Source organism: Lepidochelys kempii, chromosome 9 (assembly GCF_965140285.1).
Source record: "Lepidochelys kempii isolate rLepKem1 chromosome 9, rLepKem1.hap1, whole genome shotgun sequence".
In the NCBI taxonomy this organism is placed as follows: domain Eukaryota; kingdom Metazoa; phylum Chordata; order Testudines; family Cheloniidae; genus Lepidochelys; species Lepidochelys kempii.
In genome coordinates this window covers 4,829,809-4,856,222 of record NC_136388.1, presented here as the reverse complement: position 1 = coordinate 4,856,222, position 26,414 = coordinate 4,829,809, and the positions used below count along the sequence as shown (strand labels likewise).

At 43.9% G+C, this 26,414-nt stretch overlaps 1 protein-coding gene across 7 annotated transcripts in view; it reads left to right on the top strand.

The window, feature by feature from the left end:
* LPP (LIM domain containing preferred translocation partner in lipoma) overlaps positions 1–26,414 on the top strand; it is a 415,845-nt gene that overhangs the window by 51,827 nt on the left and 337,604 nt on the right. For all 7 annotated transcript variants that reach the window (XM_073359053.2, XM_073359048.2, XM_073359047.2 and 4 more), the window contains exon 2: positions 6,108–6,199. The gene's annotated coding sequence lies outside the window, so the exon portion shown is untranslated. The remainder of the gene's footprint in view (positions 1–6,107; positions 6,200–26,414) is intronic.

The window sequence follows — 26,414 nt, the reverse complement described above, 5'->3', positions numbered from 1 at the left end:
AAGCAGTATAATAGGCCAGATTAGCAGAAATGATGTTTAAATTTAGGTCTGAATGTGGTGTATGTAGATGGGCCCAGAGACAAATGAACTCACTCTCTGTTCAGATTCATTTTACCAAATGCCACTCCCTCGTTAACATCTTATTGCCTCCAAGGCAGCGAGAGGTGGTGAAACTGTGATCATAAATTTATCACTGAGTTACGACAGCAGTCCTATATTTTACCTGAGCTGTAAAAAGTAATCAAGAGGGTTGAGCATCTCCTCAGTTCAGCACAAAATTAGGGACATGACACAAATCCTTATTATTAATTTTTTTGGTAAATTTCAGAGAATATTTCGTTGTCAGATTTTTAGAAATGAATCAGATTTAGTCTTACAGGAAACGGTCTAGTTCTCTATGGTAACCTGAAATTGAAATCCTTCCCTTCTGCCCCCCCCCCCAGTCCCCCACCTACTGAAACTCTTCCCTTGTGAAGTTTCAGTTAATATACCAGACTGGATATCCCTGCCTAGTGAAGCATTCTTAACAGGTAATACAGGCAAAAGGTTCCTATTTCAGATAAAGCTGCAGAGGTGACTTGATCACTGCTCGGCGTTAGTTCTTTCAATACCATTTCCTTGTGTGAAATTTCAGGCACTATAGAAGTGACAGAAGTGAGCAGCAGATTTTAATTTTGAGCGGTCTGTCTGTAAGCCTTGTGGGTAACTCTAGGTCTTGCTGGCATGGATTCCAAGACCAGAAGGGACGATTGCGATCATCTAGTCTGATCTCCTGGGTAACGCAGGCCAAAGAACTGCCCCAAAATAATTCCTGGAGCAGATCTTTTAGCAAAAACATCTGCTCTTGATTTTAAGATGGTCAGTGATGGAGAATTCTTGGTAAATTGTTCCAAGGGTTAGTGACTCTCATCGTTAAAAAATTACACCTTATTTCCAGTCTGAATTTGTATAGTTTCAACTTCCAGCCTTTGGATCATGTTAGATCTTTCTCTGCTTCACTGAAGAGCGCATTATTAAATATTTGTTCATGTAGGTGCTTATAGACTGCAATCAAGTCACCCCTTAACTTTCTCTTCGTTAAGCTAAATAGATTGAGCTCCTGGAGGCTCTAACTGTAAGACAGGTTTTCTAATCCTTTAATCATTCGTGTCTCTCTTCTGTGACCCCTCACTGATTTAGCAGTGTGTGACTGTTGTATTGTGTGCTACGCTTTGGTCTTCAGCCATGCGGCCTGGGCAGTTGTTTGCTCTTCTTTGTTCCTTAGTTAAGCAGGGATAAGCCTGGCCAGTAGTTGGATGTTGGACTCTGAGAGCCCGAAGCTGCGGGAGAGGTTCTTGGGAATGACGACTCAGCAAGTGCTGCTGTTTCTATACTAACTCAGAGAGACCTGTCCAGAAGAGAAAGTGAGGCGGGTGCGTGTGGTGTTGGCAGTGCAGCTTTTCAGAGGACTAGTTAAAAAACCACGCCTGATAATTGCTGTCATTAAACGTCCCATAGCTTTTTACAAGTTAGGGTGGTTATGCCTGGGGTCCTCGCCAAATTTCACTTCACATGAGTTATGATGTGTTTACCTATAGTATCCCATACAGGTTCAACTGGGTGCAGAATTCTTTATTTCCTGCCCGAAACTATTGTGTAATGGTCTGTGAGCTGTTACCAACAACGGTATTGCACTCCAGAGATTGGATATGTGTCAGTGTTAAGTACAGTGTAAACACAGTAGCTGTTTTATCATACTATACAATAGATGTTGTCAGAGTATGTTGCAGACAGAACTGGTAACTACACCCAGAGTTAATATTGCTGAACACTTTTCATTATATGACTCTTTTTTCGGTTGCTCATAAGTTTGTCAAACTTCCACCATTTGATTTCAATTTTTTCATGCCAGTTCTCTGTTTCAGGCTGGTTTTCTCTCACCTCTTAAAGTTTCAGTTAAAACAGGTCAGCAGTTTCTGAAGATGAGATTAGGGGAAAAAGAGATTGTTTTGTCCAGGTTAAAAAAATTCCTAACCATTTTGTTGAGAAGCTCTGGAATCTACGTTGTGGGATAGGGACTTGGAGATTCAGCAGGGAGGTCATCGTGGTATCCGAGTTGTGCTTTTTGCTTTCCTGGTGAAATTTTGGCCGAGTTATAAGTTCCTGAAAAATCTTTTTGCGTGTGCCCAGTGGAGACTGTTTAGACTTTGGCAGCTAAACTCTCCAAGCGTTTTGTGTGTTCCGAGCATGCTTAATCCTGGGGCGGAGAGGGACTTGTTCTGCAGTTGCTTCTCCTGGCTGTTGGTTGCTGTTGGAGCAATAGGTGCTGGAACTGAAAGCCGGTGAGGCTCTCTTCTGTGCTCTTGATGTCCCCACAACTGGTTCCCAACCAATGTGGAGAAGGAGGTAACTGCCTGGCTGGAATGCAGAGGGGTGGGAGGCAGAGGGTGGAGGACAGCCTGGGAGAGGGTGCACATAATAAGGGTTTATAACAACTATAACAAAGGCCCCTCCTGAACTTGGGATTGAACCCAAGATTCCTGAGTCTCCACGTTCCTCTGCTTTCAGCAAATAGCTGTGAAACCCACTGTCGTCGTCCTCTACTGGCAGTTCCATGTTGATGATAACAGCCTACTACCGCTACCATTTACCTCACTAGCTCAATGAGGCAGTGGCTTGGTGTTGTGGCTCTATAACCGCCAGTCTCTAGAGTCCTTCTTACTCTTTCTCTTACTATTCAGGTGTTTTAAACAAAATGGAACCGCTTCAGCAGGAAGGATTGAGAGAGACCCTCTCAGAATACCCCATAGCTTAGTGGTTGGGGCACTCACCTGGATGGTGTGGGAGGGAAGGGAGGTCAGAGTTCAAGTTCATGCTTTGGTTTTGGCTTGGATTGAGTCACATTTTTAGTTATTTATTTTGTTTTGTTTTTCAGAGCTGCCAGCAAACCAAAAAATCAGTTATTTGCACAGCTCTTATTATGATACAGTCTTTGACTACATGATTGCAAACTATTTTTCCCCCCAGGACGTGGACTCATTGAGTGCACAGAATGAATGGTGCTTGTTGAATGGGTAGTTACTTAACATTTCTTTTTATCCTCATTGCTCAATATGTGGCTTTATTTAACGCATATCATCTGAACCCTGCACTGAATGCAAAATTAACTTTTTTCCCATGCTACTGTCACCGGAGTAGCTGAAAGCTTCACAAATGTTAATGAAGGTACCTTTGCAATGGCTAGGCAGTGGTATTATCTCCATTTTTCAGATGAGAAATTGGCAAAAGTGTCCACTAATTCTGGGTGCTCAGTCTCAGACATCTGGGACCTGATTTTTCACAGAAGGTATCATTTGTATAGCACTTTTTGGTCAAAGCACAGCTCCAGTCAACTTCAGTTGCAGCTGCGAGCACTCAGCACTTCTGGAAATTTGCTCCAGGTGTTTCAAGCTGGGTGCCCAGAAAATGATCTAAGTCACTTGCCCAGCCTCTCATCTAGGAGATCTGTGGCACCTGCAGGGATAGAGTTCTCCAGGGTGACATTCAGCTGCCTTAACCAGAAGATCATCCTTTCTCTTCCTGTAATCTCCTGCCTCGTTCACTACTCACCTTTCAACTTCTGCAACCAATGTGGCGGGGGCCCTACGGGCGCCCTTCCCTACCCGACTTGGATGAATTACCAGATCGCTATCCATTTACCTGCCCTAAATACATTGTGAAATAATTGGCTAAACCACACTGCGTCTCAGTGTTTTTGTTTCCAGCAATAGGACTGTCAGGCACTGTGATAAATGGACAGACAGCTGGATCTGGTTTTACTGGGGCACGTGTTGGTTCCTCTGTTGCTGTTTTGTAACTTCTTGCAGCATGACATTTATAAACTAAAATGCTGCTTCCCCAAAATATCAAAGGAAATAAGGCCACTTTTCACCACAGACATAAAAGGCTTCTAATGTACAAGTGCAGCAAGCACCACTGTGGAGACGCACTCTGAAGAACAAAGCCGACAGCTAATCACGTCTAATGCCTTTTAAGTTTATGCCTCCTTTTTCTCTTCCAGACTGTCTCACAGAGCTTGAAGGCTTCAGTGATTGCCTCACCAAGAATTGACGGAGGAAGAACCCTCTCTAACTTTTAAATGCCTCTTTTAATTTTCCTAAATCAACCTAGTGTCTGGGCCAAAATCCAGTTTTGGTGATCACATTCGATTTAACTTAATTCCTTTGCCATTTCAGTTGCATTCAGTATTCTTCTTGGCTTCCAGTGCTTCCCTGTTGGTCTGTACTGTTGAAGAGCTGCTATATTCCATGCATGTGGTTGCATTCCCGTGATAGATTGAGGTGATTCCTACATGCATATATGAGTTGCTATGCACCCTCAACTTCCATTGATGTTGATAGGAGATAAGATGCTCAGCCTTGGTGGCACTGGTCCTGTCAACAGGGCTGCATGCATGCTTGAAGTTAGGCATGGGTTTTGGTACCTTGCTGAATCAGGCCTATTGTTTGTGAAGCATTTTGGGATCTTTGAGGATGAAAGCCACCACATCGATGGAAGTTGTTAGTCTATGCCACCTATAGTTACCATATACTGGGAATGGCCTAGTGGATAGAGCATGGGACTCATGAGACCTGGATTCTATTGGCACCTCTGCCACTGGCCTGCTGGGTGACTTCGGGCAAGAAATGTCTCCTCTCTGTACCTCAGTTGCCCCATCTGTAAAATGGGGATAATGAAACTGACCTCTTGTGTGTAAAGTGCTGAGAGTTCTAGGGATGCAAGAATTTGGCATTGTTATTTTGCTAGGGACAGTATTGTGGCAGCTGTTAATCTTCTACCACCAGCACTGGAAAAACATTTCTATTTTCATAGCTGTGCCAAATGGGGCCACGTTACTTTCCTGTGCGGACAGCAGTTGATCCCCCTACTAAAGTGTAGGCATCAGCAAGAGAAAAATGATCTAGGAAAGCAAAAAGACCCAAGGAGGGAAGAGAAATTGAAAAAGAACAAACAGCTTCAGTGAAAACTTGGTGAGAGACAAGGCACAAGAGAGAAGGGGGCAGGCAGAGGGAAGAGATACATGACTGGGTTGGCGCATTGGCCTTTTAACCCTTGGAGACGTGGCTTTGTATATTTAATTCACGGGTTGGGTGGTTCGCAGGTCTGACCCCCGGTGGACAGGTATCTGTGTTGCGAAGCCACTGTGCAGTTTGGTATTGTTGGCAGCCTCTGCTCTGTAGAGGCCTAGGATTTTGAGTAGATGAGTGTGGAGGGGTATTATTTAACAAGAGATACTTTCCTGGTAGACTTGATTGTCTCTGTCCACTGCTTTTTGTTTGGCAGCTTTGAGGGGAGATAAGACACACACACTATCAATCCTCCCTGATGGACAGACTTTGGGATATTGGTGCTGTACAGTTCTACTCACCTCTTTCCCTCCTCTTTTTTCACAAGTTTTTTTAAAATCCTTATTGAACGGAAGCCCTTCGGTTTGGAAGGGAGATTCTGTTTTATTAGAAGTCTTGCAGAGCTGGAGGTAGATATCAATTTAAGGGCACAGAAATAACGCAAGGTTCCATCCACCCTGAGTTTCGGGCCCAAGTTTAACTGGGTGCGTCCCACAAATTTGTAAGCGTGGGCTCGGAGAATATTAAAAGCATTACCCAATCTCTTCAGGATCAGTACAGCTGATGATGTCATGATGTGATCTGATGTGTGTGGCATGTTGTCACAATACATCAAGACAAGTCAAGCCCTTTGTCATGGAGGATAGAGCTTTAGGGGGGGACCCATAATTCTACTGATGTGAATTGGGTTTTGCCCATGAACAGACGAAAGCTTTTTGCACATTCAGGCAGCCAAATACGAGGGCACAGCTTTAGGTCCTTGCAGAGGGATTTTTCTGCATAATGCCCATCAATGTTGGTGAGAATTGTACGGCTAAATCCCAAGATTGCCCTTCTCTGCCATTCTTTGCTGCTGATTTCAACAGTCTATTTGAATGTTACTTATGATTAATGTTATGGGTGGAAGAAGGTACAAACAGTGGAGGATGGATGCTGTTTCCCCATGTGATCCCCCTTTCTGCCATGCTAAAGCAACAACTTTCTTTTTCTTTTCTTTTGCAGAAATTCAGAGGAGTGTGAATGTACGACCTGTTGGATGTGAGCTCCTTCTTCTAAAGCAGACTTGCAATATCCTAATCTCTTGCTTGCCTGGGGTAAGTGTTTAAAAAAAAAAAAAGCCATTAGCATGGCAAAGGGAGGACAAGTGGATTTTGTGCCTCGGTTAATACATTTCTGTGATAGTTTTGCAAGCTTGTCCTGCAGGATTAGGAATTGAAGGGCGTGACACGTGTAATTAGAAAGACATTGCTAAATTAATACCTAGATTGACAGGTCTGCCTTGTCTGATGAGTGACTTAGACATAACAATAGGTCTGCTGTCCTTAATGTTCCTGTTACCTGAACGAACGCTTGCTGCTGGAGAGGACTACAAGCCCATGGATAATTAACACAGTCCTCAATCATTCACGTACAATATAATGTGAGTTAATGGATAAAAAAGAAACAGTACTGACCCTGACTTGGAGTTTGGTTATCTTTTGTGATGCACTAAGCAGTTCTGCATGTCCCTATTTCTGTCAGTCTCCTTTGTGTACTGGCATCTGAGCACCGTGGTCCAGACTCGAATGCAAACTCCTCCAGACGTTGGATTATCTGAGCCCATTTCCAGATGTAAATAATCCAGGTGAACGATCTGCACCGAGTCCTGCTTATTCCCTTCCCATCTCTAGAGTCAGTTGAGATGGGTTAGAAGTTCATTTTTCTCTTCTTGTCTCTCCGGTCTCATTCTTCCTTGTTTTCCTTTGCCCTGTTCTGAGAGCGGGCAAAGCAGGCTTTTGTGTGTGTGCACCCCCTTTATAGGAAAGATGTGTCCGACAGATAGGTCTTGAGGTTTGTCCCCCAGCTGGCTGTTAAATTCCATTACCTCTCACTTGCTCCCACAGGAGTCATGAGTCACCCAGGAAAGCTTGGGAGAAATTTGAGTGGTCCTGCCACTTATACTGAGAGATCCTAACAAGAGAGGGTGGAGATCATGTTATATTTCACCTTCTTCGGGTGGTTAAATGTCAGAGAAATACACATGATGGAAGAAACCCCATCGGTTGGGGCTTATACAACTAAAATGGGCAAGACCCTGGGAAAGGTGCTATGCACTGTTCAGGAGACAGGTCGGATGCTCTTACTGTTGCGCTGTCCGTATGGCAGCTGGCATCCCACTGTGATATTTCATTGTAACGGGGTAGGAGCTTGGGAAAGCATCTGTCAGCCGCTCTGAGAGAGACAGGAATTGTAAAGGGGACTCCTTCCCAGTCACCTTGGCATGCATTTGCTCTTTAACGGCATCTCAAAAGCTCCGGCAACTCTCTGCTTCGATCTTCAAAGCAAAATACATCAACGAAAGGACACAATTTACAGTGTGACCCCCTGATCTTTTTGATCTTGAACAATCAATTAAATCTAAGACGTTGTCGTTCCCCTCATTGCAAGAACTGTTAATAAGCTGAGGTGCCACATCAGTGATACAGCTAGATTTCCAATCTTTTTCTTTCCTTTCGGGCTGGCCAGGGTCAGATTATTTACAAAGGCTGCTCCATAAATCTGCCTGTCAGGGCAGATGTTAGTGTTCTGATGTTGTTGCATTGGTGAAAGAAAACAATGTTGAACTCTCGTCCAGGTCTCCCCTCTAGCATGTAAAGTGATGGTAAAGCTCACTCCGCATCATGATGATGATGATGATTCACTGCATGTGCATCGTGACTTCCACCTGAGAATCTCGCGAGTGCCTGATATATATCATGAGAGGCAGGTCAGCCCTATGACTGGACAATGGACTTGGACTTTGGAGACACAGCAAAGCATACCAGAGCTGTGAATATAACCCAGGAAGTCCTTAGTTCCAGCTTATTGCACCCTAGTTGGTGTCAGTTCTGTAGTACGGTGTGAATGATTTTGCAACTGAAAATTTGTATTTTTTTTTCCATTCTATTTCTGCTACGCCCACAAAGGAAGATATCTCAGGATACTTCTAATCTCTGTACCCTGCAAAGAAAACCTATTTCCTTTCACACGCTTAAGAACAGAAGTCTTGTTCTGAGTGCCAGTGAACACAATTTGTATTTGTTGCTTAACAAAGCCCTACCAGATCCTGGTGTGTTTTGACTAGCACTGTGTGGCTAGGTTGGTATGAATGTTCTGTGAACACTTTGGGAATCCCGAACACTGATGGGCGGTTGGTTGGGTTTTCCCCATTCTTAATGTTCATAGAAACAGTTCCTAGATGGCTCCATCCTGACCAGTTCCACAAAGACAGTATGCAGAGGTCAAGGTCAGTTTTTGGTTACCAATGAGAGAAGTTAATGGCATATGAGCCCAGTTTCTGTGGTTCCATGAATACAGCCAAAGCCTTCAAAAGCACAGAAGTCACAAGCCAGTGGGTTTTTTTTAAGGGAAAATATCAGGTAATGTAGGTCAAAAATTTATAATTTGGGTTTAAAAAAACCCACACCCTTTAATAGAATTTTTTAAAATAATTATTTCTAATATTCAGTTAAAACAATTCTTTTGGGGTAGGTTTAACCACTCATCTGCAGTGTTTGCAACCTTATACGCTACATATTGGACAAGAATTGACTCATGTTTGTGAGGTGGCTCAGCAGATAATGTATTTATCCTCACAACACCCCTGGGAGGTGGGGAGGTGCTGTTATTCCCATTTTACAGCTTGGGAAACTGAGGCACGGAGCAGCTCAGTGACTTGTCCAGGGTCACACAGGAAGGCAGTGGACAAGCTGGGAGTGTATTGCTATTATTTATTTGTGCTATAGCAGTGCCCAGAGACCCTAACCAAGGTCAGGGTCCCATTGGGTTAGGCACTGTACAGATGCATAATAAGGAGACAGTTCATTCCCTGAAGAGCTGACAGTCTTACTAGATAAGACAGACAAAAGGTGGGAGGTGAAGCAGCGGTACAAAGAGGTGAAGTGATTTTTCCAAGGTCATACAGCAAGTTAGTGGTGGTCAGTCTTAGAACCAAGTTCTCCAGAATCTGGAAACCTTCCTTCCTCTACCTAAAATGCAAGCATCTATGAAGTGCAACTGGACGATCTCTCCCCCTTGTTGGAACTGAGCGACAGAAAATCAGAGTTTTAAAATTCCTTAAGTTTTAATAATTGAGGGCCAGATCTCCGGGTGATGTGTGTGCGCGGGGCTCCAAGCATTGTAACGGGTAATATAATAACCTTTTGACAGACCTACCTGCCTTTCACCTGAAACTGACGAGTGAGGAAAGTAGGATGTCAAAGCACTCGGGTGCATTATTGCAGAACATGACATTACTGCTGAGTTTAGTCATACAGCATCCTTCACAGGTGATGTGATTGTCAAAGGTAGATCTCTTTCTACTTGGACAGTCTTGCTGCATATGATGTGTAGAGGAAAGGGTTCAAGTGCCTGGCTATATTACATGGCCCAAACGGCCAGCAAGCTTTGCTTTTTCTATAACGAGACAATTAACGTTAGCAGCAGGGGGTGATAGTCACTTTGAATGAACTAACGGGAAGGCACGGGAAAATGGCCGCGTTAAAAGGCCCCATCTATTGCACGAATAGAGAATTCCTCTTAAGAACCATGTTTAAGAGGACCTATCCATAAATACTAATAAGGCTCTTTGATTCCAATTTTCAGGTAAGATGAACATTTTATTGAGTATTCTGTCTGTCACATTCAATACTTTAGCATGCCATCCTCTCAGGCTTATTAGCATAATTGTACTGCTTAAGCAACAATAAAAAATTCAGTGGTAAAATAGCAGTTAGCACAGGCAATTTGTCATCAAAAGCTTTTACTTAGGGAGAGGTTCACAGCGTATTTATTAGTGAATTAGGGTTATAAATTATTTTTATTTAGAAAAACAAAAAGGGAAAGCGTTTTAGGAGGGTTTTTTTTTTTTTTTTAAATGGTAAATTGGACAGACTGAAAATTGGTCACGGCTTCTTTTCCTGTTATGTAAAAGCTCCAGGAATTTACACATGTAGTGGAGAGGAGATTATAGAACTAACTTGGGTTTCGTGTCTCTTCTGAGCAAAAAGACTGCAAAATCTTCTAATGTCTGCTAGGGTGGCTTGGCAGTTTTTTCCCTGTTCCAACCCCTTCTCCAGCCTCAACACAATTATTTCCCTTGCTATTAAGGAGAACCATGAGAGCCACTGAAAAATGCTTGGTTTCAGAGTAACAGCCGTGTTAGTCTGTATTCGCAAAAAGAAAAGGAGTACTTATGGCACCTTAGAGACTAACCAATTTATTTGAGCATGAGCTTTCGTGAGCTACAGCTCACTTCATCGGATGAGCTGTAGCTCACGAAAGCTTATGCTCAAATAAATTGGTTAGTTTCTAAGGTGCCACAAGTCCTCCTTTTCTTTTTGGAAAATGCTTTTGCACGGAGGTGCACATGACAGTTACACAGATGTCATCAGCCTCTGTGCTGTGGCTGGAGGCAGAACCAAACCTGTTAATTGCTTCAGGAAGGAGCGGGCTCACCTCCTAGACAGCTTGCCAGCCTGTTCCTGCCTCGACAGTGCCTGAGACACTTTTAAAAGATTAGTCATTCATTTCTCATTAGGATATGGGTGAAACTCTCTTTAAAGTGGGTGTGGTGCTTGTGGGGAAGGAGGCTATGCAATGCTAGCTGGTTCTCAGTTCAGTTCCCAGAGGACCAGTGTCTATATCCTATAAGTGGCTCTATGTGTTGGACCGATTTGTTGTCTTTGCTGGCAGTCTAAGAAAATGAGGGGGTAGGGAGCGAATGGGCAAGGCAGCCAGATTTTCCCCCTTGGTCCAAGGTGTCTCTAGAGTAGAGCTGACATGCATTGGCAGAGTGCAGTGTGTGGAGTGCAACATTACTGACCACTTGCTTTCTCCTCGCATTCGATGACGAAATTGGAAACGGTCCATTTCTAGGAAATATTTAACTGAGGTGTGCACATGCAGATGTTCCTACACGAAAAAGGCTTATTGCAAAGAGGTGGGGGGGGATCTCACATTTTCCACCGGTGGTTTTGTTGCTAAAAAAAAAAAAAAAAATCAATTTTTGTCATGATTTACCAGCATGGAAGAAGGGTGCAAAAATACACATACATGGGAGAAGTGTGCAAAATTACACCCACCCACACCAATATAAAAATGTTCTAATGGGAAAAACTCATTAGGTGAAAACAGGAATTTTGCCCAGTTTACGTGAGGAGAGCCAGCTGCTGCTCATAGTGTTCATAGAATCATAGTAATGTGGGACTGGACAGGGGCTCAATGGGTCGTCTAGTCCAGTCCCCTGCACAGAAGCAGGACTAAGTATGATCTAGACCATCCCTGACAGGTGTTTGTCTAACCTGCTCTTAAAAACTTCTAATGACAGAGATTCCACAACCTCCTTTGGTAATTTATTCCAGGGCTTAACTACCCTGACAGTTAGGAAGTTTTTTCTAATGCTCAACCTAAACCGCCTTTGCTGCAATTTAACCCCATTGCTTCTTGTCCTATCCTTGGTGGTTAAGGAGAACAATTTATGACCCTTCTCTTTATAACAATCTTTTATGTAGGTGATGGCTGTTACCATGTCCCGCTGCCTTCTCTTCTCCAGAGGAAACAAACCATTTTTTCCAGTCTTTCCTCATAGGTCATGTTTTCTCGACGTTTAATCAGTTTTGTTGCTCTCCTCTGGACTTTCTCTTTTTTGTCCACATCTTTACCGAAGTGTGGTGCCCAGAACTGGACACAGTACTCCAGTTGAGTCCTTCTGAGTACTGAGTAGAGCGGAAGAATTACTTCTTGTGTCTTGCTTACAACAATTCTGCTAATACATCCCAGAATGATGTTCAGGTTTTTGTGCAATATTGTGGACTCGTATTTAGTTTGTGATCCACTACATCTGGATCTTTTTTGTTGTACTGCTTCCTAGGCAGTCATTTCTCATTTTGTATCTGTGCAATTGATTATTTCTTCCTAAGTGGAATACTTTGCATTTCTTCTTATTGAATTTCATCCTATTTACTTCAGACCATTTCTCTAGATTGTTTTGAATTCTAATTCTGTCTTCCAAAGCACTTGTAACCCCTCTCACCTTGGTACTGTCTGCAGACTTTGTGAGCATACTCTCTATGCCATTATCCAAATCATTTATGAAGATATCGAATAGAAAATTTCCATCTCTGGGCTGCCAGTTGGCCACTTTCAGAAATGCTGGAAAAGTGCGGGTGGGGGAAATCAGAGATGTATTTTTCAAACGTGCTTTTCTAAGTGCTGTGGATCCTTTGGGGTGATGTTGAAATGAAAGACATTTGCTTCAGATGCCCCCCCACCCCATCTTCTCTCACTGGTGATGTTCCTAAAATCAGGATCCTTCTTTAAAAGTTCCTTCACTGGTGTGTGCGTTGTTTTGAATCTTCCCTTCACCCCCAGGGGTTGGTTATCCCTCTTTCCCTCTCTACCCGTTCTCTGTGGATTGTCCCCCTGGAGTGCCTTTACTTAGACTCCTCTGGGGTCCCTCCACCCACCCCTACATCCCATCCCCACTCCTTGTCACCATCGAAACCTGGGGATCACTCTACTCTTTCACCCCGGCCTCCAGAAACTCCTCCCCTTTTGGATCTCAGCACATGTTGACTTACCCTTGTATCGACAGACCCTCAACCTTGTGTTACTCTGATATAGTGATCACTGTCCCCCACCATGGCGACGGATGTTAGCTCTGGAGACAACGGAGATTCATTTCATTGTGAACTATTTCTGTGAGGTCAAAGCATTTAAAGAAGAAGACCGGTGAGGAAATGATAAAGAAGTGCACAGTGTATTGTGAGTGGCGTCTCATGATCTGGATGAAAACGGAGTAAGACCACTTACTTCAACCCCCCCCCCCTCCCCCCTTGTTTAAACTAATCCTGATGAGGGAGAAGTGAAGGTAAATTTGCTCCAGGGCAGAAGCTGCTGTTAATAGTGAAACAGGATGTGCAAGCAGGTTGTGGAATTGGAAGGGGAGCCCATGGAAACAGGTGAAACTAACTGGGTACATATTAGAGAAGTGATGAGCTTGTGAAGCCCTGTTTGCAAACACGCTCTTCTGTGAATGTGTGAAATTTTAAAGGCACTGATCATTTCGGTTCCCCTTTTCGGGTGCAAAAACACTTACTGTTTAAATATGAATTTTGTCTTTCAGCCCCTTTATGGATATGAATGTTGTGCTGCTCTGTGGCTCTCTCTTATGAAACCATCTGGTACTGTACAATATTTAGACTTTCATATCAACTCAGACACTGACATTGGTAATCTTCCTGGGAAAATGCAGACATACACGGAACCCAGTTGCCGCAAATGACTGTTCTGGGAACTTGGCGCTCAAAGGAGAGTTGGCCATGTTTCCGGGCACGCTAGGCCTTCACGGCAAATGGGCTCTCACTGTAGCTGTGAAAATTATGAACAGGTTCCACTGAACAGTCCTGGAGCCTTCAAATGCCACTTGTTCTGTTGATGCTCATGTCTCTTTTCATCTGGTGCCCAGACTTGGAGCAGGAGTTAATTCAGGGAAGTCCAATGACCTGCGTTATGCAGGCGGTCAGACTAAATGATCACAACAGTACCTTCCAGCCTTGAAATCCATCAGTCTCTTTGGTTACCTGAGTACCTTTCAGAATTATATAGCATGCATATACAATAGTATTGTTATTTGGACTAGGGTAGTGCCCGGAGGCCCCATCCATTCTGCTAGGCACCGTACCCACGCAGAGTAAGAGCCAGTCCCTGCCCCAAAGCTTACAGGCCAAATAGGGAACAGAGACTAAGGGGTAAGAGGGAAAACAGAGACACAGAGATCAAAGTGACTTGTCCAAGGTCATACGGGTCAGTAGCTGAACTGGGGATAAAATCCAGGTATCCTGACTCACAGTCCCAGAGCCCTACTGGACCATAGTGCCTCAGACAGACTTTTTTTCTCCATTTTTTTTCACTCCAGTCAGCTGGGCCTGGGATTACTGACTGGTGGGATTGTTACAGGCCAGCTGCTTGAAATGGATTTTGCCTGTTGCTCTGAAGGTGCGGAGGTTGATACTCATCCCGATCTTATCTAGGAGCGAGTCCGGATTCATGGACCGGTCACTGAGAAAGCTCTGTATCATGCATGAGCAGAACCCTGGATGTTGGCCATTCCATGTTTCCAGTGGCTGTCGGAGGTCACGATCACTCAGGGTGAGGGAAGTTCCTCAGGGAACTTGAGCCAGTCTCATGGGGGGCTTTGAAGCTGAGGACTGAAATCTGCCAGTGTGGGGAGCCACATGGGAGCTTGGAGCACTGGGACAGTGGGCTGTCAGCAGCCTATGTTTCGGAGTAGATGGGCTTCTGTATGAAACCACGGTAGCTCTTATTTATTTGTTCTTAAGGTTGACAGTTTCATTCCTAGAGGCAGAATGGGGCAATCATAAGGCATGGAGGGCCTAGATCCATGGATTGCTATGTTGAAATCCAGCCCCAATAGGATGGGACACTATCTGCTTGCCTATTCTCAGGTTAGAAGAGTGTTTCTTGTGGCATTGACTCTTTGGGTATTCAAGACCTGGGAGTATTCCAGGTGGCACCAACGCTCCAGAGTGTCTTACTGATCTGAGGACAGTCCCCCTCACAGGAAGGTCATGTCACAATGGTGTGAGGTCTTTGAGGTGCTGTAGGGGAGTTTCCTGAGCTGAATCCCATTGACTAATGTGGAGCTCTTGTTTTAAAAAAGAAACATGCAGTCCATTCTACAGGATGGGTAATATTTTAGGGTCCTGAGGCTGCATATCACAGTAGCTGTCGTGAAAGCTAAGAAGTACCCATTGCGATGGACAGTTGTGTGTTCGAGGACTATAGGGTCAACTTCTGCAGTCAAATAAACACATACTTGTGTGCGCCTCCAATCAACTTTAGTGAGGGAAGTGCATGCATACTTCTCTAAAGGAAAAAAATTTGACTCAAAGAATTTAGCAATGATAAATGCCTTCAAAATTCTTACTCTGGAATTTGTAAAGCTTGAAACATCTGTTCCCTAAAATGCTTTGATCGTGTTGTGGGGTTTTTAAAAATGATACTTAAGGATCCCACTCATTTCATGAAGGCTGTGGGATTTCTTTCAGTGCCCTTTTCATGTAGCAAAATGGCAAATTTCACAGTGTACATTACATGACTTAAAAGACATGTTTGAATGGTTAGGATCAACCAAACAATCTTTTATAAGGTGCTAGAAATGTTCCAGTTACATACCCGAGGAAACAAAGAATTTCTACTTACTTTTTAGCTTGTGGGAGCTGTACTTGAAAAAATCTCAAGAATCTGGGGATGTCTTGCGAAGAACTATATTGAAAACCCAAACAAGTTCCAGGAAAATCAACGCCTAAACATTTGGAAATATTGATGGCAGGAAAGTAGATTTTTTTTTTTATTTTATTTTTTCTTCCAAGTGGGAATGCAGAGTTGAGTCTCTCTGTCTACAGAACTGCACATTTACAAGTGCACATGCTTCTAGCACATTGAAATAGCTCGTTTTCTTGGTATCTTTTCCTTTGTGATCAGTAACTTTCTTAGTCGCCTGCTTTTCTATGGAGAATCAGACTTCCTCCTTTTTTCAGCACGTGAGGCGACCTCTAAATGCCGATCTACATGTAGCTTTGGATTTATGGCCAACTGAAATGTTGCCCATCTGTCTGTCTGTAGGCTTCTGTAGCACACTTAGTGCCATGGTGTCTCAGAGCCATGTTCTGCTGGTACACCTCAGAGAGCTGGTATTTAGCTGGAATATTTTCTGATTGAAAATCTGCTTCTGGCTGGATCTAAATTTTATGCTGTAAAATGTTCCATGCCTGTCTACGCATGAGCTCCTTTAGCCTGACTGCTCGATGATACAACTAAACCATTCTGACACGGGGAGAGAGGAAAGCACTCAAATATTGAGGTGGAATGAGGGAATCTCCACCTCCAGGCATCTGAAACACATAGCCTGCTCTGCCAGAAGAGCTTGCAGTCTAAGTATGAGCTCTGAATAGTGACTGACTTATCAGTACTAGCCAAACACCTGTTTATGTTAAATGAGGGTTGATCTCCTTCTTTCACTCCTCCCATTTTAAAATATTTTATGAATCAATTTCTGCTATGTCAATTTACCCATCTTTCAGAAGCGGCACACCCAAACTTCCCCTCTCTGCTCAATCAAGGGCAACTGTAAACCATATCAAAACCATGTGGCATGGTGTCTCATGTATTGAAAGAATGATGTAGCAGATAGTTTTGACTCCGCTAGTAACTTATGATCCCATGCTATTCCTGTAACATTTCAAATATGCGATCCACGTTTTTTATTGTTAGGACATTTCCACATATTGTGTGTTAGAGGTCCAGGTTACCAGCACATATCGTTGTCCCCGAGTGATCTGTCTGAACAAGTGTACAGGAGCAGTCCAATACCTTCTTGGTTATGATTTTAAATTGCTGCAGTTTCATTTTGGACTCACTTAGCAGATCTGGCCGTAATGTGCAATATACCTGCCTGTTGATTGTCATCAGGTTATGTGCGGAACTCACATTCCCGTCTCCCTCTCAGAGACTAAAATGTTCAAGAAGGACAAAATATTAAGATTGCATAAAATGTTGAGATCGGGTACAGATTCTTAGCTGGTGTAAACTTGGGTAATTTCATTAAAGTCAGTGGAGCAATGTCGATTTACACCTGCTGAGGATCTGGCCCTAGAATAGCAGAGGGGACAAGTTTTAATAGTGGAAGAGCTGTAAAGATGATTTTAGTGCCCCAGGCAAGCAAGAATGCAAATAGATTGAAATTACATGAAATCTCAGATGTATCTGTGTTATCGAAAGGAAAGCGCAGAGTATGTTGGACAGGGGATTGGTGAGGAAGCACCAACCAGGGTTTCTGAATAGTTTATTCTTATATTCAGTTCCGTTGATATTGTTTTGCTATCCATAGAGACATTTATAATAAAACAGCCAGCCAAACCCAGAGGAGCAGCAAACGCAGCAATGAAGCCATCATTGAGGTCAATGCTAGCAGTGAACTAGCAAATGTGGTGGCTGTGAGATTTTGCATTTAATTTTTGTCTGGATAATCAGGAGAAGCACAGGGTTAGTGAACTGTGGCCGTTTTTTCTCCGAGGTGCTTTGTTGGCACTTTGTGGCTGTTTTTCATGCTCCTTTACTGCAGTCCGATAACGCTGACAGATGTAAAGGAATTGACAATGGATGCCTTAAAAAAAAAAAAAAAATCTGGAAAGGGCTGTTGCTGTCTAGCTTTGCATGTGAACTCCTTGTACACAAACCCTTTTCTCCTCTTCGATTAAGTATCCGATAAAACCTAGTCACATGCCTGCAATGAAACTTTAATGAAGCAAGAGGGTGTATTCATGTCATCTGAGTAATGCGTGAGGAAGGGATTCCAGTAACTGAGTTCTGTGAGCACTTAATTCCACACGCAAGGCTAGTGTTACTAGAAAGCTTCCAGCCGCACTGGAGGTGGAGCTGGCCTAGAGTGAACAGTGCTTGCAAACCTACGAGCTTATTGTTAGTATTGAGAGGTGGGAGAGGAGAATGAATGTATATAAAGTAATTTTTAAAGGGAACGTGACGTTGTGGAAGACAGCCTCTTCCTGGTGAATTCTGTTTTTTCCGATGCACAGTTGTCCTGTGGAACCCATTGCCAGGGGATGTTGTGAAGGCTAAAAGTATAACTGGGTAGAAAAAAGAATTAGATAAGTTCATGGAGGATAGGTCCATCGGTGGCTATTAACCCAAGATGGTCAGGGACACAACTCCATGCTCTGGCTGTTCCTAAACCTCTGACTGCCAGAAGCTGGGTCCGGCTGATGGGATGAATCACATGATAATTGCCCTGATCTGTTCATTCTCTCTGAAACATCTGGCACTGTCTGCTGTTGGAAGACAGGATACTGGGCTAGATAGACCTTTGGTCTGACTCAGTATGGCCATTCTTATGTTCAGCTACAACAGACAGAACACAGCTCCTGTCCTGCCAGTTTGCCTCGATCCTTTTATCTGCCATAGTCCTTCTCAGTAGCCTATGTGAGAGGTTAATAATCACTCCTGGCCCATTCAGGTGCTAGCCTCTCTTTTTAGGTTGGTAAGAATAGGCCTTTAGTCTTCTGCTTGAGGATCTGGAAGCACTTAACAAGCCTCTGTTGATTGAGCCTTGCAACACCTGGCAAGGAAGGGGAAGCTGTATCACCCCCATTTTACAGCTGGGGAAACTGAGGCACAGTGAAGCTAAGTGATGTGCTGTGGTGTTGGAGAACGTCAAGTGGCAGAACTTTCTATGCCTATTCTTGTGGCTTTAACTACAAGAGCACTGTATGGTTGAGATGGTGTTTGTGATGTAGACATACCTACTTATCCTAAGTCTCTTCAATTCCCTTCCAATTCAGTTCACAAAAGAATGGAATATACAGTGTGCACCCTGAGTTACTGCTCCTGCTAAAAGAGCGAGCCCTGTGTCTAGAAGCCTGATCACGGGAGGCAGGAATTGTATGAGGAATGTATTTCAATGTCTCTTTAACTGGTTTCTTCCTTGTTTGTATGTGGGAGTCATGTGAACCTGAATGGGCAAGTAGTGAGCTGTAGCTCACGAAAGCTTATGCTCAAATAAATTGGTTAGTCTCTAAGGTGCCACAAGTCCTCCTTTTCTTTTTGTGAATACAGACTAACATGGCTGTTACTCTGAAACAAGTACCGAAAGGTCACATCCGCCCCCTGGGGAAAGAAGAGAACCCTGCTTGGACAAGAGAATGATCTTCCAGTAAATGGTGTTGCGGGTTTGATCTCTGTGTAGCAACTGCCTCTGTCTTGCAGGCTGTCACACCCTCTTGGGAGATGGGCTCGGGCTGGGAAAAAAGGCACATGACTGAGATGAGGAAATCCGTCACAGCCATCTGTCAAACTAGAAGAATATCTTCCATTTGTATCGTGTCTTTCATCCCAGCTATATATATAGGGATTGTGTCACCCGCCTCAGGGGTGGAACTTGGCTGCTGTGTTACACAGCAATATGCAGTGATGTCTTTGGATGGGAAGAAAAGGATAATAGTGTATCCAGTTGAAACTACTGCTTAGGTAGGCGGAATGCGTTTACAAGGTTGGAATAGGCCATGATACCATGGCAAACAGCCCTACACTTGCAGAAAATACTGAGATATTTCATAACCACATGTAGTCAGGATGTGTGCTTTTCTCATCCAGAATACAGTAAAACAGCTCTGGGTCTGGGGATTGGGTCAGCGTTGTCTCAGGGGGAGGACACCATTGATTTAATCCTCAGCAACAATTCTTGGAGCAGCCTAGGAGCATTCTCTGGGAGGTCTCCCATTCACATATCAACCACTGCTGACTTCTCGAGGTCTGATGAGATCACAGCCAGCTCTGACATGGCCGACGCTCTGGCACAAAAGCAGTGAAAACACCTTCGAAGGAGTCATGAATAGCGAGTGAAATCCTGGGATGTGCTCTTGCTCTGCAAAGATGGGTACCTCTTGCATCCTCCACCTTGTGTCTTTCTGAAGAAATAGCTGGAAGGAGAAGACCTATCAGTTGTGCTCTAGAAAAAACCAACGAACCAACCTATTTGCGCTGATTACAGTGGGGATATTATTTAAGATCAGTTGATCTGTACGAAGACATGGCTTACATAAGTAACCTTTGGCAGCATTAGGTAAAACACGGCTCACTCTCCATTCTGAAGAACCAACTCCATTGTGTTCTTGTGAAAATCAATGGGGGTCGAAAATCAATGGGCGGAACTATTAACTATGGTTTGTAACCTGTCCTTTAAATCAGCTACTGTACCCAATGACTGGAAGATATCTAATGTAACGCCAATATTTAAGAAGAGCTCTAGAGCTGATCCTGGCAATTACAGACCGGTAAGTCTAATGTCAGTACCAGGCAAATTATCTGAAACAATAGTAAAGAATAAAATTGTCAGACACATAGAAAAACATAAATTGTTGTGCAAAAGTCAGCATGGTTTCTGTAAAGGGAGATCGTGTCTTACTAATCTATTAGAGTTCTTTGAGGGGGTCAACAAACATGTGGACAAGGGGGATCCAGTGGACATAGTGTACTTATATTTCCAGAAAGCCTTTCACAAGGTCCCTCACCACAGGCTCTTACGTACATTAAGTTGTCATGGGATAAGAGGGAAGATCCTTTCATGGATTGAGAACTGGTTAAAAGACAGGGAACAAAGGGTTGGAATAAATGGTAAATTTTCCGAATGGAGAGGGGTAACTAGTGGTGTTCCCCAAGGGTCGGTCCTAGGACCAGTCCTATTCAACTTATTCATAAATGATCTGGAGAAAGGGGTAAACAGTGAGGTGGCAAAGTTTGCAGATGATACTAAACTGCTCAAGATAGTTAAGACCAAAGCAGACTGTGAAGAACTCACCAAACTAAGTGAATGGGCAACAAAATGGCAAATGAAATTTAATGTGGATAAATGTAAAGTAATGCACATTGGAAAAAATAACCCCAACTATAAATACAATATGATGGGGGCTAATTTAGCTACAACTAATCAGGAGAAAGATCTTGGAATCATCATGGATAGTTCTGTGAAGACGTCCACGCAGTGTGCAGAGGCAGTCAAAAAAGCAAACGGGATGTTAGGAATAATTTAAAAAGGAATAGAGAATAAGCTGGAGAATATGTTATTGCCCTTATATAAATCCATGGTACTCCCACATCTTGAATACTGCGTACAGATGTGGTCCCCTCATCTCAAAAAAGATATACTGGCATTAGAAAAGGTTCAGAAAAGGGCAACTAAAATGATTAGGGGTTTGGAACGGGTCCCATATGATGAGAGATTAAAGAGGCTAGGACTTTTCAGCTTGGAAAAGAGGAGACTAAGGGGGAATATGATAGAGGTCTATAAAATCATGAGTGGTGTGGAGAAAGTGAATAAGGAAAAGTTATGAGAGGAAAGTGATCAGGAACAGTCAGCATGGATTCACCAAGGGAAGGTCATGCCTGACTAATCTAATCGCCTTCTATGATGAGATTACTGGTTCTATGGCTGAAGGGAAAGCAGTGGATGTATTGTTTCTTGACTTTAGCAAAGCTTTTGACACGGTCTCCCACAGTATTCTTGTCAGCAAGTTAAAGAAGTATGGGCTGGATAAATGCACTATAAGGTGGGTAGAAAGTTGGCTAGATTGTCGGGCTCAACGGGTAGTGATCAATGGCTCTATGTCTAGTTGGCAGCCGGTGTCAAGTGGAGTGCCCCAGGGGTCGGTCCTGGGGCCGGTTTTGTTCAATATCTTCATAAATGATCTGGAGGATGGTGTGGATTGCACTCTCAGCAAATTTGTGGATGATACTAAACTGGGAGGAGTGGTAGATACGCTGGAGGGCAGGGATAGGATACAGAGGGACCTAGACAAATTGGAGGATTGAGCCAAAAGAAATCTGATGAGGTTCAATAAGGATAAGTGCAGGGTCCTGCACTAAAGACGGAAGAACCCAATGCACAGCTACAGACTAAGGACCGAATGGCTAGGCAGCAGTTCTGCGGAAAAGGACCTAGGGGTGACAGTGGACGAGAAGCTGGATATGAGTCATCAGTGTGCCCTTGTTGCCAAGAAGGCCAATGGCATTTTGGGATGTATAAGTAGGGGCATAGCGAGCAGATCGAGGGACGTGATCGTTCACCTCTATTCGACGTTGGTGAGGCCTCATCTGGAGTACTGTGTCCAGTTTTGGGCCCCACACTACAAGAAGGATGTGGATAAATTGGAGAGAGTCCAGCGAAGGGCAACAAAAATGATTAGGGGTCTGGAACACATGACTTATGAGGAGAGGCTGAGGGAACTGGGATTGTTTAGTCTGCAGAAGAGAAGAATGAGGGGGGATTTGATAGCTGCTTGCAACTACCTGAGAGGTGATTCCAGAGAGGATGGTTCTAGACTATTCTCAGTGGTAGAAGAGGACAGAACAAGGAGTAATGGTCTCAAGTTGCAGTGGGGGAGGTTTAGGTTGGATATTAGGAAAAACTTTTTCACTAGGAGGGTGGTGAAACACTGGAATGCGTTACCTAGTGAGGAGGTTTAGGTTGGATATTAGGAAAAACTTTTTCACTAGGAGGGTGGTGAAACACTGGAATGCGTTACCTAGGGAGGTGGTAGAATCTCCTTCCTTAGAAGTTTTTAAGGTCAGGCTTGACAAAGCCCTGGCTGGGATGATTTAATTGGGGATTGGTCCTGCTTTGAGCAGGGGGTTGGACTAGATGACCTCCTGAGGTCCCTTCCAACCCTGATATTCTATGATTCTATTTACTTGTTCCCATAATATAAGAAATGGGGTCCACCAAATGAAATGAATGGGCAGCAGGTTTAAAACAAATAAAAGGAAGTTCTTCTTCACTCAGCGCACAGCCAACCTGTGGAACTCCTTGCCTGAGGAGGTTGTGAAGGCTAGGACTATAACAGGGTTTAAAAGAGAACTGGATAAATTCATAGAGGTTAAGTCCATTAATGGCTATTAGCCAGGATGGGTAGAGAATGGTGTCCCTAACCTCTGTTTGTCAGAGGGTGGAGATGGATGGCAGGAGACAGATCACTAGATCATTACCTGTTAGGTTCACTTCCTCTGGGGCATCTGGCATTGGCCACTGTCGGTAGACAAGATGCTGGGCTGGATGGACCTTTTGTCTGACCCATTCTGGCCATTCTTATGATGTTATGTCTTATCCAAGCATGTCCCATTGCTACTGAATGCCATTGGGTATCATCTCTCAGTAACAGTCTGTCTAGAACGCCGTCCTAGTAACGTAAATAAGCGAGGTCTCCTGTGGTAATGCACTCACTAATTGCTGGTGAGAGAAGTTAAATCTCCAGTGAATTTCTGCATTTTGGGGGAATGTACGTGTCACAGGATAGGGCAGCTGCACCTCTATTCTCCCTCTATGGTCTTTTGAGGACACCCACTCTAGGGTGTGCACTCTAGGTCAGCTGTAACCTCTCTTGGATAGAGACCTGGGTCCCTCTCTCGCCTGACCAGGGTTTTTCCAGGATGCAGAATTCCCTGCATACTCTGCGATATCCCCAGCAAGCCAGACTGCCTAAGCAGGCCAGCGTCTGTACTTGGTGTTTTCTTCTAAGGCTAGGAATAGTGTGATTGCCAGCAGTCACAGCCCTTTATAAGCAACCACATTTATTCTTAAGGTGAGAGCATTACAGAGAAAACATACACAAACTATAAAAGTCCCTATACGCCTGCTGAAAGCTTACCAGAGATCACCCACCAGTCTTATGCCGCCTCAGAAGGCCAAAGACCTTCCACCCTTCCCACGAAGGGTTGGGGTCCCCCTTGGACAGGTCCTGTCTGTTAGCTGGATCAGAAAGAAGGCCCTGAGATAGTTTAAGCTCAGGCTATTTATCCAAAAGTCTTTTCTTTGTCTGGTTCCTGGAGAATCCGGTTTGAACCAGCACATGTGAGCCCCTCCAGGTGGAGGTGTTATAGCCCGAGTGAGTTTGCCTAATCACCCCCCACTGTTCTTAGTTTCTGGAGGGCTGTGATTTCCCTCCCCTAGGGTATTACATACAATCCCTGGCCCACAATGATACATACACTAATACAAGATGATGTCCCCAAAGACACTGCAGGAAATTATCATCTGTCACAATCCGTATGCTCTCATATTTGACCAATATTTCCCCCCCTCTTCTACGTTCTCCTTCCTCCACAACCACCTGGTCAGGTACTTTGTGATCCACATCACTATGGTACCTGAACATCTACACAGAGCAGTGTCTCCTTCAGATTCTCACCAGATTCCAGGGGAAGTTATGCTTGTTTTAAAGAGAGAGAGACACACACACACACACTCTGCCACTTGTATCTAAAATATGAGGTTTGCAGCACGATTGGCATAATACTGATACTTGATTTCTTTTTGTACCTTTTATCCCAAAGCACGTCATATCACAAACGTGCAGTATTTCCAAAATGCAGCTGCTTCTGGGCTGTGGCAGCAGCCAACGAAGTAGTCTCTCTCACTTTGCACAACAATTCAGAAAAAGAGAGCAGTTTTGGGTAAAGATTTTTGGATTTGATCCTTTGTGCATCATTGAAAATGTTTTCTCACTTGTGCGTGGCTAAAGATACTTTTGAAAAAGGTATATTTAAGTGTCTTGCTTTCTTATTTGCCTTTATTTGTGCAGAGTTTGTAAGCTTGATATTTGCTAAAAGCAGATAATTATAATTAGCCGTGTGCACACGTCAATCTCGTATGATTCATTAGTCACACATTCCTGGGTAAAACAAAATAATGACGAGAATGACCAAAGGATATCGCTGTGACTGATCTGACAGCAGATGAGGTAGAGCTCAAAATTAAGGCCAGGTCTACACAATAAACTTACATCAGTATAACTACATTGCTCAAGGGTGTGAAAAATCCACACCTCGACCTATGTAGTTATTGGTGGACACAGCGCTATGTCAATGGGAGAAGCGGAGGTGGATTAACTATGCCGACAAGAAAAGCTCTCCCATCGGTTCACTGAAGGGCTGCACTGCTCAGCCTTTGAAGTGTAGACCTGCCCTAAGAGTGAAAAGGGCCATGTCAAGGCCTTTGGATCCCAAATTGAAGTTTTATTTAAAAAAAAAAAAAAGTTGAAAATTAGATAGAAATGACATCATCAAATCTAAGCGTCATGCTGCGAAAAGCCAGATGCTGTAGCATTGTGCTAATGCATGAGAACGAGGAAGCAAACAGGTATTTCTGTGGCCTGCCTCCCTGTGGTATCTGAGCTCTTCATTTCTTGCATTTAGCCTTTATCAGAGGAAAAGTGGTGGGATCTCCCTTTTGTAGCATGGGACAGTGAGGCTAAGGGCCAGAAGCTTTTCTGAGTGGTCTCTCGGATTCTGAGCACTTCCGGGTTTTGGATGTGCCATGACTCACCTTTTCAGGATGGCCGAGGCAGAAGTCAAAGGGCGGCAAAAAACCTGGCCTGACTTGGGCATCCAAAATCTGTCTCTGAAAATTTGGACCCTTAGGTGTTAGGACCCCTAAAAATCAGGGCCTATCTCATTCTCCCTGATCTCCTGACTGCAATAAGTGGGGAGGGAACTGGAGAGAGTCTAACATCCTTTAATAACATGGTACCCTGACATCTAATGTGCCTTAGGGCAGTGCTACTCAAAGTGGTGGTCCAGGGACCGGTGCTGGTCTGCGAGCCATCGGCTGCCGGTCCGCGCGCACATGGGAAAAAAAAAATTGCCAGTCTCCCACATCAGATAGCTTGAGAAGCACTGCCTTAGGGGGATCTAGGAGCAAGCCTTTGCCCTGAGTAATTTCTGCAGATGAAGTAGGCAGCGTGTGGCACCACAAACAAAAGGAAAATTGCCCTCTGAAGAAAGGAGACACTTGTCTTGTGGTGTCTTTCAGCTAGAAGGAGCAATTACAAAACTAAGCAAAGTGTACAGAAGAGCGTATTTGCCATAACAGCTCAGACAAATAGTCCCTAGCGTCCAGTAGTGACCTGTGCTGGCTGCGTCCAAGTCAGACAAGGCTTGTGCTAATGATGCCCCGGGTGTGTTGTGGGCTGGCAGAAATGTCTATTCTTTACAAACATACCATATATGAGAAGATATTTGGAGCTTTAATATACTAGATTCTGCAGGGAGCCAAATAAAATGGCAGCGTTGGAGCTGCGGCACTTGTGGTTATGGCAGTGGGATTCCTTATACTTACTTTCTAGGGAACTAAAATTAAAAGTACATTTTATGGTCCTCTTGAGACTGTCAGTTTCGAGGGAGAGGGAAATGTATAATGCCCTGTAACTATATCCTTAAACCACTTTCTGTTTGTTTCCCAGTAAGCAGAAATAAGTTAGATTTTCTATCTCAAAATGGGAAAATTAATTATCCATCTTGGCCACAAAGTTTCTCTTGCCCCTCCCCAAAAGGAAGACAGTGATTTGTTGTTGGAAGGGAGTAGCTTTCATATAATCAATATTGTAAAACACCTGCAAGTTGCCATTTAATAATAGCACTCACCATCTGACCCCCTGGCGTGGGAGCAAATCGATGCGTGTATTGGTTTCAGTTCTTCCCTGTAACCCATGCTAGCACATTTTGGGTCCTTGCTGCCCCCCATAGTGACTGGGTCCACACAAGAGGCTAAGAGCCTACTACTGCTACCAGACAGGGGTAACTCTTTTAGCTTGTGCTTTCAGTACTGAGAGTCCCAGATGCAAACTCCACTGTTGGCTCAAAAAGGTACTTTATAGATTCAGATAAAAAGATGGCGAATATCTGTTATTTAGAGCCTGTTCCAGC